The following is an 18,627-nucleotide window of genomic DNA, read 5'->3' as shown; positions in this document are numbered from 1 at the left end:
CCCTGCAGCGGGCTGCCCTGGGCACTCGAGCCTGTGGACCCTGCAGCGGGCTGCCCTGGGCACGATTGAGAGAAGTGATGAAAGCCCGCACTGCTCCAACGAATATTCCTGGAGGCTGGAACCATCTTCACCTCTCTAGATAAAAGGTAGATTGTGCATATTCAAAACACATAATACAGCATTCCCTACAGAACTGCTGGCAAAGGACAAGGATATTCATTGAAGCATTGTTCAAAGAAGAGAATTGGAAAGGACCCAAAATGTCCTGGGGACATAAGTGATGGGACTGTCACACAATGGACCACAATGCAACTGTGAAAAGAAAAAAAAAAAAGTCAGAGCCAGTTGTGCCTGGTGGCACATAGTAGGCACTCAGTAGGCATGGAGAGACCTCCAGGTGCCAGAAGCAAACTGCACAATGACACCTCTTCCTTTCTATAAGGAAAGAATCTACAGTTGATGCACAAACCCTTGCAAAGTCAGTAAATGACACACTGTTAAAGCCGTCACTTCAACAAGGATAGAAACGCCACCCTGGACACTGCCGTGGCTGCCCAAGGCTAAAAAAAAGTCCTCAGATCACTGTAATTGGCACAAGGAAGCTTTCAGGATGGTGGGGAAATTTTAATACCACGCCATGATCATACAACCAGTTCACACCACAGAAAAACCACAGAACTGTGTACTTCAGCGAGTGGACTGTGCATGCTACACACCTTACATCCTGAGACGCTTCCTGAAATAACAGCTTAAAGCACAAGATCTAAAACGTGATGTGGATATATCCAGCTGGCCAATGATGGTGCACACCTTTAATTGCAGTATTTGGGAGGCAGAAGCAGGCAGATCTCTATGAATTCAAAGCGAGTATGGTCTATAAAGAGAGTTCCAGGACAGCTAGGGCGGCCCAGAGAAACCCTACCCCACCCCTAGAAAAAGCTAAAGAAAAGAAATATATGCAATAGAGTCTGTTTGTTTGTTTAGAACTGCAGTCTAGAGAGAATGCTTTAAGTACATGTTTGAGGAGATACTTGCTCCTTGGCTGACTCAGGAAATGACAAGGAGCCTGAGCCAGCAGCTGGCCTGGCTACAGAGCCCCCTCAGGAACAGGGAGCAGTGTGGCTCCAGTTTACCTAGCTGGTGATTAACAGAAGGCCGTTACGGCTTGGCCTCGACCCCTGGGGTCAGTGACCACCAGCCCAGGATCCCCCAGGTTAATGATCACATAGGTGGTGCAGCTTTGCTGGCTATGTAGCTATGGAGTTTGGGCTCTAGTGACCAAGGCCCCCTACCCTTGCCTTCTCTAAGCCTCTGAAACCTAGAAATTCTCACTCCAAGGCATCAGTGAAGGAGATATGGATGGGGCAGCAATATTTGGTTCCCTGCCTGGAAGAGGTTGGTGAGTTCAAGAGAACAAGAGGGTTTAAGTGAGGGTGAGAGGGGGATGTCCTCGTTAGGGAAGGGTCTGCCACAGACTTCCTGGATGACTCTAGGCAACTCATTCTCCCTTTCTGGGTTTCGGCGTCCATGCAAAAGGCAAGGCCTCAATACTCTTCACTCTAAGGCCCAGTTCTGGCCCCAGATCATGGCCCATCCTGCCCAGAACCTACTTGCTTCTGTGCTTCAAGGTCCCTGTGTGCAAAACGGGGACACTCGACCAGCTCACCTTGACAGGTCTTTCTGAATCAGACCACCCATGACCCCTTGATGTAAGAAGGAGATTCTGAAATCAGAAACAGCATGTCATCTCTCCTCCAGATCCAGTGAGTGACCAAGTCCCATAAGACCCCAAAGCTTGGAACCTCTCACTATGGAGCACCAGGAGTAGAGACTATGATGGGGAAACCCTGTCTTTACTCTGTTCCCTGCTTGGAAAAAGATGTATGAATTCAGGGGAGCAAGTAGATACAAGTGCATAACAAGAAAGGAAAGCGGACTGATGGCAGAGAAACTGAGACTCAGGCACTGCTGATATTCAAAACCTTGTCTGGGGTTTGTGGACACAATTCTGTCTGGGAGACAAAGCAAGAGCCCTGGCCCCGCCTCACCTGGGGAGGGAGCAGCAACCTAGCACAGGAAAGGCTGCTGTTGCTAAACCAGTTCAAGCCCCTGCCAAGCAGGTCGCCAGACATCTCTAGAGCAAGCAGGCCCTACAACATCTCCCAGGCTAGGATGACATCTAAGGAGATCCTCAGGCCATGGCCACTGGGTGGAGAAAGACCGTGGTACCTCCATTCCAAGACACTCACACGTGGGACGGGTGCTCTGACTTGAATGTAGCACCATTTGCCATCTCTTTGATTAATGTACGTCCAGGTCCCTTCTCTTCGCTGTGCCTTAGAGACCCCCTTGATCTCTCCCATCTTGGCTGTGTGTGAGTTCTGCCCAGTGCCCCCTATATACCAGGCAGCTCTCAGTATCTGCCACAGGATAGATTGAGGGGCCCTTCCCTCCCCCGTGGTTGGATCTAGGGCCTCACAACCATCTCTTGACCCCTTCCTTCTTCTGTGATTAACTTCGAGTCAATCTGTGGATCTCTGTGGGCCTCCTAGGGTGAAACCAGATGAGATGTCTCACCCTCACCCTCCGCCTCAGTGTACAAAAGGCCCTGGCAGGCTGGGAAGACACCACCCTGTTCTGTTCCCTCACCCAAGACACTGCAGCTCTTCATCTCCCCAGGCAGGCAGCCATTCGCTGGAAGTCCCCCCCGCCCCATTTCTCTCTCGCTCTCTCTGTCTCTGTCTCTGTCTCTGTCTCTCCTGGTACTTGTGTACTTTCAGCCCACTGCTGTTCTCTGGTTCCCCTGGGTGCACCCACCCTTCTGGCCTAGGATTTTGCCAATAGGGACAATGGTCAGTAAACAGAGAAGAGTTATGAAACCCAGTGAAAGCAAACAGGGCCAGCACAAGTTCTGGCAAGCCCCATGGCCTTGAAAGCACACAGGCCTCAGTACCTATAACTAAGGCCTCAGTTTCCTCATTTTTAAAATGAAGAGGATGGCCGGGCAGTGGTGGCACACGGCTTGAATCCCAGCACTTGGGAGGCAGAGGCAGGTGGATTTCTGAGTTGGAGGCCAGCCTGGTCTACAGAGTGAGTTCCAGGACAGCCAGGGCTACACAGAGAAACCCTGTCTCGAAAAACCAAAAACCAAAAACCAAAAACCAAATAAAATGAAGAGGGTAGTGTCAGGTTCATGGAACAACAAAGAAACCCATGGCCTAACATGCATTATCTCCCAAAGGATGCCTACGATGGCCTGCTCTCTTCTCTCAGAGGACTGAACTGAGCACATCCATACCTACTGGATGACAAACTAGAGGTAAGACCACAAGTTGCAAATGGGACTTGGGCTCAGGTTGGACTGTGCACTGTGGAATGGGTCATTTCCCATTCTGAGCCCCAGTCACTCATTGGTATACAGGGAACTATGGGAGGAAATAAGAGCAAGCCACAAGACTGCCAGTAGAGAGGTCATTGGCCTCTCATCTCTTTGTAGATAACACCAAGCAGAAGATGATGTCTCCAGGACATCGAGCAGTGTCCACATACTAGACTTAAACCTCAGGTCTGTGGGCAACAACACCAGATCCAAGGCCTGGGGCTCATGGAACAGAGTTCCCTGATAGGGCCAGCTGGGCCTCTGCCCTGGCGATGTCTATCCTGGGTGTGGACAGCTATTGGGAATAAGGCCAGTGGGGCTTGGTTGAATCTATCCCAGGGACTGAAGCCACTGACCCTCTCCCAGAGCCAGCTCCACCTCGTGTTGTGAGCCAAGTCAGGACATTAAAAGGAGGCTTGGCCCTACTGCTTCTGGCCCTATTCCCTGGAAACAAGATTTGTCATGTCTCAGAGCCCAGGGCCTTTTCCACTAGGACTCACTGTAGCAATCAGTTTCCCTATGCTGAGACAAACACCCTAGCCCCGGGAAACTTAGGACTGCAAAGGACTGAGTCCTAACCCCTTATTACACCCCTAGAGCTCTGTAGCAACCCCTGGAGAAGTCCAGGCACAAATGTATGTCAACAGCTGGACAAAGCACTGGCAGGAGGCCTGGGTATGGTGCAGATCTGTGCTGCAGACAGAAGGCAGAATCTGTGATGCCCCAGCCAGAGCAGAAAGGAACAAAGAGATGTTGCTGGAGGCAGCTGCTCCAAGGAGGGAGATCTGGGCATGTGATTGGGAAGCATTACCACTAACAGGAGCTATGGGTTAAACTGCCACTTAACTAGCTGAGTGGATCTGAGCAAGTCATCCCAGCTCTCAGACCCTCCGTTTCCTTATCTGTAGGTAGGGATTATAATATCTTCTTCCTGTGAAGATTGTAGGAATTTAATAAGGGGAACAGGCATGATTGCTCAGCTGATAAGAGAACATACCATTCTTGCAGAGGACCTCAGTTTGGTTTTCCAACACCAATATCAGGTGGCTCACAACCACCTGTAACTCCTGCCCTAGAGGATCTGACACCCCATTCTGGCCTCTAGAGTTACCTGCACTTACATACCACACACATACACACACACACACACACACACACACACACACACAGAGAGAGAGAGAGAGAGAGAGAGAGAGAGAGAGAGAGAGAGAGAGAGAGGTACACAGAGACACACACCCAGAGAAACACACACACACACACACATACACAGATACAGGCACACACAGACATATACACACAGACATTCATATACACGGAGCATACAAACAACTTTAAAATTAAAAGAGTAAATCTTAAAAGATTTTAGCCAGGTGAGACATGATAGGCTTAGCATAGCTTGATACATATGAAGCACCTGTAAAAAGGGAGCTGCTATTTTTGTTGAGTCAGTTGCTTAGGTGAGTGTCTATCTCTCTGGTTTCAATGTTCTTGTGTGTAAATCAGAGGTAAAAAGCCCTTCCCTGCCAAGTATGCTGGTGTGTACCTGTAATGCCAACACTTGGGAGACAGAAGCAAGTTTGAGGCCAGTCTGGTTTACATAATAAGTTTCATCTCACTCAGGGTTAGCTAGCAAGACCAGATCTCAAAATAAACAACAATGAGCTTCCATGGCTCTCTGTGTGTGTGTGTGTGTGTGTGTGTGTGTGTTTAATGCTAGTGTAAATGCAAATGAGACAACTAAAACAAAAGATAAAGGACTGGGTTTTTCATAAAATGAATTTTCCAAAACACTAGGTTATAAAAGCAAGCGTCTGAGAGACATCTGCACACCCACATCCATCGATGTCCTGCCCATAACAGCTAAAACATGGAAGCAAACCAGCTGTTCATTAACAAATAAGAACACAATCAACAAAAATATTCCAACAGAGGAATGGTAACCTTTGAAAAGCTTACATCCTGCTATAGGGATGGTCCTGGAGAACACTACACCAGTACAAAATAGCAAACACTGTGAGTCCACTTCCATGAAGTTCTGAGAAGAACCAGATTTATGGGGACATACAGTGAAGTGACCATTGTAAAGGAAGGGAAATGTGTGTCTGTTGTCCAGAGCAGGCAGAGCTTCAGTTTGATGAACCAGCCTGCCTCCATCTTTGACTCGAAAGCCATCTTATAGTAAAGACAATCTAGGTTCATTCCTGTTTATGATTATACCTGTTTCTCAAGGATTAGGCTGTAACAGTAACTACAAATGGTTCTGTACTGCCTGTCTCAGAAAATGGCAACAAATCATGTCTTTGTTTCAAAAAGTTATTAAAATCTTGCAATCCCGTCTTTGTTTGAAAAGGCTGTTATGACTATACTGTGCTATGACTATATTATTACCACCACCTTGTTATGACTATATTATTACCACCACCTTGCAATCGTAACTTTGTTTCAGGAGGTTGTTAGCACTCACTTGCTATGCTTGTGTTCTGGTCTTGTAACTCCACATATTTTGCCCCCAAATCCCTCATTTGGAAACACCCTACCCCTGACTATAAAAGCCCTGCCTTCCTCACATCCAATGCTGATCTCTTGGACCCCACTTTTAAAGAGAGCAGCTCATGTACACGAATTAAGAAGCTTGCTTCAATTAATTTGGCCATGATGATCTGAGCCAGTGGTCTCTCTCCTTACATCTTTGGGAGTAACAAGTTCTGCAAGGTGGAGAGTTCTAGGGATGTGCGGTGATGGTGGGTGTAAGACAGACAATGTATTCAACACCATGGAACCATGTGTTTTTAATGTTTACAGTGCTGGGTCCTGTTACATCAACTTTGCCCATGATAGAAACATCTGCTCCTTTTGAGGATCCAGGCAAGAGGAGTTACATGACATGAGTGACCACCCATTCTCCAGCACTGTTCAGAACTGTCTGGGACTCCAAGACAAAGAAAGAGAAAAAGGTGAGCACTGCATGTGACCAAGTTGATTTAGAGACTAAGTTCATCCTTTACCAGGATCCAACGGTTCTGGTGGACGCGTCCCAGGACATGACATAACAGTGGTATCAGCCAGATATCATCCTCCTGCTAATGGCTCCATATGAAGCTCTTCTACATTCCCACACCTCCACAGCTAACTACCACCACAGTTTCCTGTGTGGCTCTGGCCACAGCTTGAGCCGATAGCCTGAATGCCTGCAGCCTGCAGACAGAGGTCCCAGAGAGGACCAAGGGGTAGGCTTGCTGAAGAGGGAGGAGATGATAGGATCCAGGACCCCATGCCATCTCTCCATGAGCTCAAATGCCTCAGAGACTGACGGGTAGAGGTTGAGTGACCTTCCGGCCGAGGAAATACTAAGCCATGTTCTGGGAGGAAACTGCAGGAGCCCAAAGGACTGGGCACATGGTTCCTTCTTACAATGATCTTATTTCCTTTTATGTAAAATGGGGCAACAATGCCTACCCTGCTGAATGTCTGGTAGGACTAAAGAAGCCCCTGGCTCTGAATGTGCTACTTACCTGGTGCTTAGTAATTGTGATGTCCAAAGAAGGCCCTCCAGCACCTGTCCAGCCCTTAAGTGCCTGCCGCTCACTTGCCCCATACCCATCCTTGACCTATCTTTGACCTTCACTTAGTTTTTCACATTCAAGCCAGAGGACAGCTGGAGTATTCCAATCAAGGCCAGAAATAGTGTAGTGGCTAATTCAGGGATATGTGAGGGTCTTGGGAAGGGCCTTCGCCTACCCCTAAAAGCTAACTTTGCTATCTAGTTCCAATAGTTCCATTCCTCTATGAATCTGGCCTTCTCTGTCCTCTCTAAAGAACACAGACCCTAACACTCACCAGCTGAGTGTTAGCCAGAAAACCAACCACTCTAAAGTTGGACATAGAATGGCCAGGCTACATCACAGATTTGCTACACATACTATTAATTTAAAATAAAATAGCAGAAAATCTCCATGAAGAGATGAAGGTCAGAGGCTAGCAAGAAGCAGAGTAAAAGGATTCACAAGATCTCATGTTCATGTCCTATCACTGTCCGAGACACTTCCATGGCCCCAGTACTGACAGACAGGACTCCCAAGGCCATCCTCTGGTGCCCAGGAGCCTTAGGCATTTGCGCTCCCTGACCACCAAAACATCCTCTGTCATCGGACTGAGTTCTATATGACCTCAGCTCCCTGCCCACCACCTCCCAGAACCCAGGAACCTAGTTTTCATTCTGGGTATGTGTGACCTTGGAACTGCCACTCTGGTTCAGAAGAGACAGAATAAATTGGTAAGTTCGGGGTACCAAGAGGGCTCAAGATGCTCCCCCTGTAACCCACAGCCTCCTTTTCTGCACCTCCCACAGCAGCTGTTAGCAATTTGCTTGTGGGCTCCAACAGCAGTACAGCTGTCTCTTCCCCAAAGTCCTGGGAGGCAGTCTCTCTCGAGCCAGCAAAGCAGCCACGGAGCCAATCAGAAGGAGAATCTCGGAAGAGGAAAATTACCGGTGCTGGCCCTCGCCAGTGCTGGCAGGACTGGCTTGGAAAGAGGGGAGCTGGGGGCCTGGCAGCAGTTCCTGAACAATGAACTTGGTCCCATGCCTTGACCCCTGCCTGAGCTAAAGGAATAGTGGGTGTACTCGGAGCCCCAGTATTCCTCTGGAACATGCCTACTCTCTGGCATGCAGAAACAGGAGGTACAGGCAGGCCTTTGTACTGCCTGCTTGCTGAGTCCTAGATCCTACCAAGATAGCAATGCCTACTGGGCCTAGGAACACATAACAGCTAGAGCTCAAGTACCAAGCTCTTGAGACCATGCCTATACATCTTATATGCTGCACCACGCCCAGTGTCATATACATACCATGTGACTACATTACATGCCAGGCCTTGTGTCCCTTAGGCTTCGAGGTAAGGTCTACTTTGTATGTGAATTCACTCTTTTCTTCAGTCATGACTACTGCACACACTGCTATGTGCTGTTGCCAATGTCCACTGTACTATGGCTCAGCCCTGGGCAAGACACGCCACATCCTTGTTTTAGACCCATAAATGGTGTTCCTCGCCCCAGGGGCATTCACAGCCTAGGGGGCAGGGATTCAACGTTACAGTTAAGGCCACACCCACTATCCTCTGCCATCACGTGACCTTGCCAAAGCAACTTCTTCAGATCTAAACTGGACCGACAGTAACATTTCTCTGGCAGAATGGTGTAGATTAAAGTAGCTAATGCATCAGTCTGCATCCCAGCATTTGACCTACTAGGTAAGCACCTTGAAATATTGCCTGAGTCTGTGTGTTGTGCACTAGGATTCTGTGTGCCCATTGCCTACTGCAAATGAGGCACTGTGCACGCTGGGGAAACCCTAACAACCTGCAAGAGGGTGTGGCTATCCTACAGAGAAGAAATATTACGTTCAGAGAAGGGTGACAATTTGCACAGGGCCAGAAAGGAGATGGGCAGGGAGCTATACACATGCTAATTAACTATGGACAGAGCACTGGAGGAGAGATTGTAGGGAGCACTGGAGGAGACATTGTAGGGAGCACTGGAGGAGAGATTGTAGGGAGCACTGGAGGAGAGATTGTAGGGAGCACTGGAGGAGACATTGTAGGGAGCACTGGAGAAGAGATTTAGGGAGCACTGGAGGAGAGATTGTAGGGAGCATTGGAGGAGAGATTTAGGGAGCACTGGAGGAGAGATTGTAGGGAGCACTGGAGGAGAGATTTAGGGAGCACTGGAAGAGAGATTGTAGGGAGCACTGGAGGAGAGATTGTAGGGAGCACTGGAGGAGAGACTGTAGGGAGCACTGGAGGAGAGACTTAAGGAGCACTGGAGGAGAGATTGTAGGGAGCACTGGAGGAGAGACTGCAAGCATGGAGCACAAGAGATTTTGGGGGCTGGGTAATGAAAACGTTCTTTCCACTTGTGATAACTTTTAACCCCAGCACTCAGGAGGCAGAGGCAGGAGAATCTCTGTGAGTTCCAGGACAGCCTGGTCTACAAATCTCCAAATTTGCTTAAGAAAAAAAAAAATCACTGAGTTTGTGGAAATGGGGGAATTATATATGGAAACGATATGTGCATTTTCTCTAATCAGTTATGTAAAATATGTCTCAGGAATGTTGTTTTGGAAACAAAAAGCCCTAGTATATTTCTCCCTAGCTGGAGAAATCAGCTTTCTATTGTCAGCAACTTGAGGCCCAGCTGAGAGTAGCCTGGAGAGGCTGACAGCCTCTGGAGTGGCTGTAACATGTCTGCACACAAGGTAGGTAGGCACAATCCTTTCAGGGAGGCGGGGGCGGAAATCATGCAAACTCCCAAACCCAGCCCTAGCCTCGGTCTGTGTAGATCTGGGTGGGCCCAGGAGCCCGATTCTAAGAATCAGCCCCCAATGGGAAGGAACTACTTGGTAAAACCATAGTTGGGGAAACTGAGGCTAAGCAGGAGAGGGGACCTGTTGGGTCTCCTTAACCAAACAGCGGAACAGCTGGGACTAACCGGTCCCCTTCCTGTTTTCTTCTCTCCTTTCCCTCTGCCTCCTTTCCAGGGTGTGCCTGCTCCTGCCATCAGCTGTGACTCAGAGCTCTGAGTCATCCTGTGGCACTACAGAAGGAACTTCTTAAGAAAAACAATCACTTACACAAAACTCCCCTGCTCTTGGGAACAGGATAGGCCCAGAGGGCTGGGAGGAGGAGAGAGAAGAGTGGGCAGTGTGGGAAGCCAGGGCTGCCAGGCTTGACTGCTCTAAGCCACCAACTTGAGCAGTGCGCTACATAAGGAGCCCCAGCTCCTCACCAGCAAGTAAGACCTCCTACTGCACAGGGACGCTCAGCATGCAGCAGGCATCATGACAAGAACTGTGCGCGATCGTGTGTGTGTGTGTGTGTGTGTGTGTGTGTGTGTGTGTGTGTGTGTGTGTGCGTGCGCGCGCGCATGTATGCAGGTATGTCTGTGTGTGCTTGTGCGTGTGTGCACATTCATGCATGTTGAGGCTAGAGATCTTAATTCGGGGGAGGGGCATGTTTTCTACTTGAACCTGGAGCTAACATATTGGTTCTGACAGTCTAAGCCAGCAAGCCCTAAGGGATCTTCTTTTCTCTCCCTTCCCTCCCTTCCCCTCACCTACCCTACCCTCCTATACCCTCCCATTCCCTCCCCTCCCCTCCCCTCCCCTCTGGTTATATAGGTACCAGGGATCCAACAGGTGTGTGGGGCCAGCACTTTACCTTCTAAGCCATCTCCACAGTTCCGTGATATGAATGTCATAAGTATCATTTTTCTGAATCTTAACTAAAACTTATGGGTGTCAGCACCCCACTTAGTAGGTTAGGAAACTGGGGCTTAGAAAGCTTCAGCTGAAGACCATGCAGCTGGGAAACACGAAACAGAGTTTAAACCTGGGGCTACTTGATTTTTGAAGCCTGCTTCTCTCTCTCCCTCTCCCTCTCCCTCTCCCTTCCCCCTCTCTCTCCTCTCTGTCTCTGTCTCTCTGTCTTTCTCCTCTCTCCCTGACTCTGTCTCTGTCTCTGTCTCTGTCTGTGTGTGTGTGTGTGTGTGTGTGTGTGTGTGTGTCTGTCTGTCTGTCTCCCTTACAAAGCACCTACTTGGACAGGAGAGATGAGTCAGTGGTTCAGAGCACTGGGTGCTCTTGCAGAGGCCCTGAGTTAGTTCCCAGCACTAAACGGCAGCTCACACCCATCATCTGTCCGTAGCTCCAGTTGCAGGGTATGCAATGTCTTCTGAGGTCTCCTCAGCACCAGACACACATAGAGCGATGAAGAGATGCAGGCAAAGCACAGAAAATAAAAATACATCTTTTTTTTAATTAATTTATTTATTTTTAAGATTTATTTACTTGCTGGGCGGTGGTGGCACACACCTTTAATCCCAGCACTTGGGAGGCAGAGGCAGGAGGATTTCTGAGTTCGAGGCCAGCCTGGTCTACAGAGTGAGTTCCAGGATAGCCAGGGCTATACAGAGAAACCCTGTCTCAAAAAAAAAAAAAAAAATTATTTACTTGCATGTGTGTGGGTGTTCTGCCTGCATTTATTGCTGCACCACATGCATGCATTGCTCTTGGAGGCCAGAAGAGGGCATCAGAACAGGCAGAGAGCCTACCTGCTAGCTAAACTGCCTACCCCGCCTGAGCATGCTTCACAGAGTTCCCCTCAACCCCCTGCTATTTGCCATTCCTGTTAGGGCTTTTTCCTCAGCCATGGCCAGGCAGGGCAGAAGGGATAAGGTCCTTGACATAGGGCAGGCTAATCACACAGACCTATAAATAGGACCCTGTGGCTTGGGCTGAAATAGCTATGCCAGCCTCAACTCCACAGGCAGCAGAGTACAAACAGCCTCGGGAATGTTTCCCCCCCGCCCCCCCACGCTTAACTAAAACTTTTTCAGGAAGCCATTATTCACACTCCTTGGAGGCAGCAGATTTAAGCAAAGAGCCACACCTGCCCAGAGAGGATTCTGGACCGGGGCCTAGGCTCCTTTTTTTTTTGCTTCTTATTTCCATTGCTTCTGCCTGGGACTTGGTTTCCCAAACTGTGAACTAGGGAGGTCAGTTGTGTGCCCTTGGGCCCTTCAAGGATGCTCTTGGTGTGCATGTGACACCCTCTACCTTTCACACCTACTTCCCTGTACCCTGCTCCACCAACTTGGAAATTGTATTTTATCATCATCATCATCATCGCCATCACCATCACCATCACCATCACCGTCCTGGAAACCAATCCCAGTACCCAACCCATGCTAGGCAGGCATTTTTATCATCTGAGCTATATCCATAGCCTCTGTTGTTGGGTTGTTTAGGAGTTTTGAGAACCTAGACATCCTGAGTGCTGAGAGCCTGGGATGAAGAGCTGAACAAGTCCTAACCAGTTCCCCAATGCCTGGCCTTAGGCCAGACACCAGCGCTAAAGGCATTTCCATCCCCCGCCCCCCAAATCTTCCTGGTGGCCTCTGTGAGCTCTGCTGGGAACATCTTGTTTCTGGTTTAGATTAGAGACTTATGGCCATCGAGGATTCCCCAGGGGGCAGCTTGTGACCTGGACAGGGCCTTCACCAACTGTAAAACCAAGGCTCCCCAGCCGCCTTAGACCATGCTTCTCAGCTCCCTCCCAGCTACCGTCCAACCCTAGTTCCTGGATGCAGAAAGCCAAATTGAGAGGGACTGGGGCATGTTCAGGTTGGAGAGACACTGGCTCAGACTCTCTCATGCCTGAGCCCAGAGCTGCTGAGATCTGACTTAAGTCAGCCTAACTGGACAGTGGGAACAGAACCCAACAAGAACAAAGAACAGAGAAGACAGGCTGGCTATTTGCTATTCCCCTCCCCCTGTTCCCCCTCCACCTCCTCTGTGTGTGTGTGTGTGTGTGTGTGTGTGTGTGTGTATCTGTATATGTACATATGTGTATGTGTGTATGTCTCTGTGTCAGTGTATATGTGTGTGTGTATGTCTGTATATGTATATATGTGTATGTGTGTATGTCTCTGTGTGTCAGTGTGTGTGTGTGTGTGTGTGTGTGTGTGTGTGTAGTGAAGGGAAGTGACAGGGAAAGTGACACACATTCTCTCTTACCAGTTCTCAGCAATGCTTGCTCTGATCTGCCCTCCTCTTTGCCTTCCACCAATCGGCTGCTCTACAAGCCCATCAATCAAGTCACTCCTCTCCTCAACAGCCATCTGTGGCTCCCAGTGACTCAGAAAACTGAAACTAGCTTTCAAGGTCTCTTTAGACATTCCTGTCACCTCCTGCCACTCTCACCTCAGTCTCCACCCATGACTCACTTGTCCTCAGGCACATAGGGCTCCTCCAGGGGACCAACCCTTTGTACATAATCCTCTTGCCTGGAAACCCAGCTCCTCATCTCAGCCCAGTGCTAATCTGAGGGGCAGGAAAAGCTGACTGGCTCCCTGGGTGTCTTGGAAGGCATCAAATGCACTCTGGGTATCAGCCAGCAATTGTCTCCCTCATGGATGAGAGTGTCTCTGCTCTTGCAGGATGGTACAGCTCACCTCCCTTTCCAGTACAGAAGTCAGCAAGGGTTGCCTGGGAAAGGGGACAAAGAGCCAAGAGAATCTTGGGAAAGTGCTCATTTCCCAGGACTTCTCAACACCAGGCCTCACATGAGGAAGCACTGGGGCACTTCAGTGAGGAAAACCCAAAAGCAACACCAAATAGGGTCTGCGTGTGTGTGTGTGTGTGTGTGTGTGTGTGTGTCTGTGTCTGTGTGTGTCTCTGTGTGTGTGTGTGTCTGTATGTGTGCATGAACTTGTATTTGTGTGTATGCGTGTGTGTGTGTGTGTGTGTGTGTGTATGTGTGTGTGTGTGTGCAGGTGTGCATAATGGTTCCACTAATAAAGTTCTCCTGGTCTCCCACTTGTAAGCTCCTGAAAGCCCCCAGCATGGCCTGTCCCCTTGTCTGAACGTTCCCCCACTCCCTCTTAGGCATGCTCTCCCCACTCCATCTGAGGGATGCTCTCCCTCCCTAGCTCACCCTGCTATCATGTACTCAAACTTCTCAGCACTGTCCACCTGCCTCCCCCCAATGTTCCCCTAAACCATCTCCTCCTCCTCAGGTGAAGAAAAACTGACTCAGGAATGACTACACAAGGCCCAGGATGCACAGAAAGGATTCATTCTCTGCCGGCTCTCCAAGACTCAATTCAGAGTCGAAATATCTGTCACGTGATTCTGGGAGTGAATGGATTCCAGAATCCGGGGAGCTTTTAAGTCAGAAAAACAAAAGCCCTGTGAGTAGTCGGAAAGAGTGGGGTGGGGCAGCTCAGGAAAACAGACAGGCCAGCCTCCCCCACAGCGAGGAAGAGAATGTTCTAGATGAAGAGAAAGGAATCAAGGTACCAGAGACTTGTGACAAGGATATCTGCTGATCTGACAGGACCCCAGTTGTCTTGCTCACACTGAGTTCATAGAGGCAAGAGGCATGAGATTGGTACAGGGTAAGGATAAGCAGGCTGACTAGGTTGTGGCCCTGTGGTGTTTGCAGAAGCTATGCAGGCAGAAAGAATGCAAGGACCTTGTGACATTGCTAGCTCACAAAAGTACACACAGAAAGGGACACTCCTTACTGATAGGAATCTCTCAGAGGCAGCTCCCTTATGGAGCAAAACAGCACCCCAGAAGCCAGATGTGGTTCTTCAGCGGCAGCTGGGGCAGAGCCAGGCCTCTGTCTGGGCCTAGGGAACCTTCTAGGAACCCCTAGCTCCAAGGACTAAGTGTCTTGATGACCATCAAAGGCCCTTTCATCTAGGCTTTAAGAGGGACAGTAGTAGCTCCTGTCATGGATCAGAAGCTAGGTGCGGTGGAGAGCTGAACAATGCAGGCACTCACTTCCTGATGCTTTGGGCAAACAACAGGGACATCACAGACTGGTCACTAATACCGTGGGCTGGGGAGCTTTCTCTTCATACAGTAAGAAATTTTTCCTGTTCAGGACTGAAATGCTGTCACAGCTACCCTCCTGGCTTTTCAGTCCACAAAGGCCTTTGACATCTCCAGGCTCATCCGATCCCCCTCCACATCCGTGGTGTGTGTGTGTGTGTGTGTGTGTGTGTGTGTGTGGCCTGGGCTGGGAGTTGGGGGTGCGGGATCATGCAATGCGCCTGCCTTACAGGGAGGAAAGCTCAGGCGCCACTTGGAAGGCAATCTGGGTCTCCTGGCTTGTAGCCCAGCTCTCTGCTCTCCCAGGGATCTGCAGGCTCACCTGGAATCTGATAGGTGGGCCCGCCCACCCAGCCAGGTGGCGATGACTCATCCACCCTCCCCTGACTCACACTCCTCAGGTGCCTCCTAAGGTCAACAAGCGGGGGACTTGGTGGCCACAACCCAACTTCTCTCACCTCTCTGCAAGGCCTCTCCTCCTCATGGAGATTCTACACCTCTACACAAGGGGTTCCAGAAGGCTTGAGAACACAGCAAGGGTGGGAGCAGGCATCTGGGCACTCAGCCCCCCTCTTCCCTCACCCCTGGGATTCCCCTCAGCTGCCGTCCCCTTCTTGAGGAGCAGATAAGTTAATAAACAGCATCGACCACAGGGAAAAACCTTTAAATCCGCAAAGGCTGTTCAGCTGCTTCCACTCTGGAATCACTCTAGACTCCCCTGGACACTGGGTGGACAGTGGCTCCATGTTCTACCTACCTTACAGGCTGCGCAAAAAGAGAGCCACTCCGTGAGGAGACGCGGTGACAGCAGCTGAAGCACCGGAGGAGGAGTTGGTGGTACCTGGAAAAGGGTCCAGGAATCTCAGTGTCAGTGTCTGAGGTCACGTGGGTAAATCCCTCCTACTTGCATACCTCTAGCAATGAGGCCCTCACATCCTGCCAGCACTGCCCACACCTGCTGCTGGGCAGGGTTGAGCTGGTTAAGAGAGTGTGTGTGCCTCAGGAGATGCCAGGCCATGAGCTTCTTGGTGTGACTGCTTTCTCTGAGGCTCTGGTAAATGCCAAACCCAGAGTCTACTAGATGAGGGGCTGAAGGACCACCCTTGATCTTAGACTCAAGCCAATGGTGTGTCATACAGCTGAGTCTTCTGGCCTCTGTCAAGAAGGCAGAATCAGACCCACTCTGGAAGATGGTGCTACCTAAGCTGGTTTCTCCCAGCCAAGGGAGAATGCCAGCAGTCCTGCAGAGTCAGGATGCTCGCACTGAGAGACCTCACAGGCTCCTCAGAAGAGAATACATGCCCCTTCCTTAAGCACAGTATATTGCAGACATTACTGATGGTTTCTGCAGTGTCGGTAGGTGATACAGATGTATAGCAGCAACTGTGGAGCCATGGGCAGAGAGGTCAGAGGTCACACACTTATCTGGGCCTGGGGAACTGGATTTCAAGGGCACCTCTGCAAGCCTTTCACAAATATCTTGCAGAAAATCCCTAATTCCTAAGGGCAGGTCAAAGCTCGTTGGGAATCTGGATTTGGAAATGACAGACAACTATGCACACTCTACTCCAATCCAGACTCATTTGTTCACTGGAGGGGCTGCATATGTTCCTAGGTGCTTCACGTCCAGCAAAGGGTATCCACCAGACGCCGCCACTTCCCACCTACCATCCACACAAGGGTCCAGGCATCACCCTCCTCAACCTCCAGTGCACTCCAACTTCCAACTGCTTTCCGTCAGCTCAGCCACTGCTCAGCTGGACAGTCCACCTCTGACGCACTCGCAGTATAGCCACCTCAGACTACATCACTGGGTTGCTCTGACTCTGCTAGACTCTGAACAGACCCAGACAAACCCCCTGAACATAGTTCTCATCCTCCAACATCTTCGGCCTGTGCCTGCCATACTCCAGCCAGACACAAGTGTGTTCTGTCTCTTGTATCCTCTGGGTAAACTTTGCATGAGCTGTTTTCTTGAATCCCCTCAGCACCCCAGGGTCCTCTGCCACACAAAACTGCAGCAGCCTATTTCTGTATTGGGCTCTCCCCCCAGACTAAGAGCTGTTTATGCTATTCCAGACCCTGGCCCACTGTAGCTCTGGATATGCCAGTGGCAGAAGCCAGTGCTTGTGCACATGCTTAACACATGTGCTCCCAGGCACACTCCCACAGAGCTTGCTCACAGTACGGATGCTGCCATCTATGGGCAAGAAAAGCACTTCATTCTCCTTGGGATTGTGACATCAGGTTTCACTTCAGGCTGGGTTTACAATAAGCCCTAGCTAAGTCTAAGTTTGAGGGTTTCCCTTCTTGGAATCCTAAGGCTACAACAACTCAAAAGCAAGCTCTCCAAACCATGTTGGTGCTCCACCTACACACTCCCAATGGAGCAAGAAAGAGAGGGTTTCTCTGGCAGTCCTCACCAGCCCAGCTCAGGGCCTCTGGTTCTGAGTCTGCCTACTGAACACCCCAGACCTCAGGAAGAGGAGAGTCGGGCTGTCCACTGTGGAAAGGCCGTCCTCTGGCCAGGGAGCTCACTGACCGTGTGCACGCCACCAGGGGACCACATCAGTCTAGGTCTAGGCTACTGAGAGGGAGGGTTTTGGCCTGTGGGTGGTGAAGGCTCCTGCATGGCTCTTCTCATCCGACAAGGGCCCTTCTGAGTCATGAGAAGGACTTTTGGGCTTGATGGCCAGTCACACCAAAGGATTCAAATGGCCATCTCCAATGACAACAGCTGTCACTGTCTGCACACCTACTACGTATCAGATTCTACGGGCAATAAAGAAAGTCTGCCTGGCAGATATCACTACACACACCTTGCAAAGCAAGACCCCAGGCTCAGGGAGGTAAAGTAAGGCGCCGTGAATCTGCTCACAGCTAAGACATCAGGGCAGTTGCCACCAAGTCAGACTGCCTCTCTTAGACCTAGCTTGTATCTAATACCAAGCTGTATAAGGCTAGGTCTCCTGCTCACTTATGGAGACAGCTGAAGCCTTGGTTGCTCAGGTTTACAGCAAACTTCTGCAGAGGGTGAGAGGGTGCATGATCTGGGCCAAGGCAGGCCACTGCTCTCTCTTTGTTTTTTCCTCCTTTCTTATTTGTTTGTTTGTTTGTTGGCTTTTAAAAAACATTCTTAGCTCAGGGTCATACAGAAACAGACTGAAGCCCCTCTGGCCCAGTTAGTCATTCACATATTTACTGAGAACATGTTTATCATCTTAAGTGTAAAACCTTCTGGTGGAGATGCTTATCGAAGCCACATTGCAGGCCCTTCATCTACCTTCCTCCCTTCAGATGGCTTCCCACTGAGTCAGTCTTTCCTACTGAAGGGCCCTACCTCTCCATGACTTAGCAGAAAACTATCTCAACAACTGCTTACATTCTAGAAACAGTGGAATAAAGTCTGACCCAGAGTTCAAAGAGAAGAGGAAGCCCATAGGATGGATAGAAGGAATCCCAAGGATGAGATATCAAAAAACCTGGGTTTGGGGCAGCTCATGGGCAGAACGCTTGCCCAGCATGCACGAGGCTCTGGGTTCTAATCCCAGCTCTGAAGAAAAGAAAAAAGTGCCAGGATCTAGACTGGCTATTTATGCCTTATTGATAGACTTACCTTTTAGATATTCATCCTAAACTATCAATTGATAATCTGTCCTCCTTTTTTTCTTTGAGACAAGGTCTCATTTATCCCAGGCTAGCCTTGAATTCTATACACAGCCAAAGGTGATCTTGAATTTCTGATCTTCCTGCCCACTATATACAGGTGTGTGCCACCTCATCCACTTTATACAAATGTGTATGACCACACCCACCTTACACAGGTGTGCACTACCATGCCCACATTAGCATTCCT

The 18,627-nt window shown here is 49.7% G+C and overlaps 1 protein-coding gene and 1 long non-coding RNA gene across 2 annotated transcripts in view; one reads left to right on the top strand and one right to left on the bottom strand.

Annotated features, from left to right (window-relative positions):
* Positions 1-18,627, bottom strand: part of Gsn (gelsolin) — a 53,079-nt gene that overhangs the window by 26,074 nt on the left and 8,378 nt on the right. The window contains exon 2 of the mRNA XM_031369985.1: positions 15,529-15,612. The gene's annotated coding sequence lies outside the window, so the exon portion shown is untranslated. The remainder of the gene's footprint in view (positions 1-15,528; positions 15,613-18,627) is intronic.
* Positions 10,077-13,967, top strand: LOC116090060. The gene is made up of 3 exons (XR_004118533.1): positions 10,077-10,165; positions 10,551-10,568; positions 13,949-13,967. It is a non-coding gene; the product is annotated as an uncharacterized LOC116090060 (long non-coding RNA).

Source organism: Mastomys coucha, unplaced genomic scaffold (assembly GCF_008632895.1).
Source record: "Mastomys coucha isolate ucsf_1 unplaced genomic scaffold, UCSF_Mcou_1 pScaffold15, whole genome shotgun sequence".
In the NCBI taxonomy this organism is placed as follows: Eukaryota; Metazoa; Chordata; class Mammalia; order Rodentia; family Muridae; genus Mastomys; species Mastomys coucha.
Note: the sequence above shows the minus strand (reverse complement) of the source record. Positions and strands in the feature narration are given on the sequence as shown.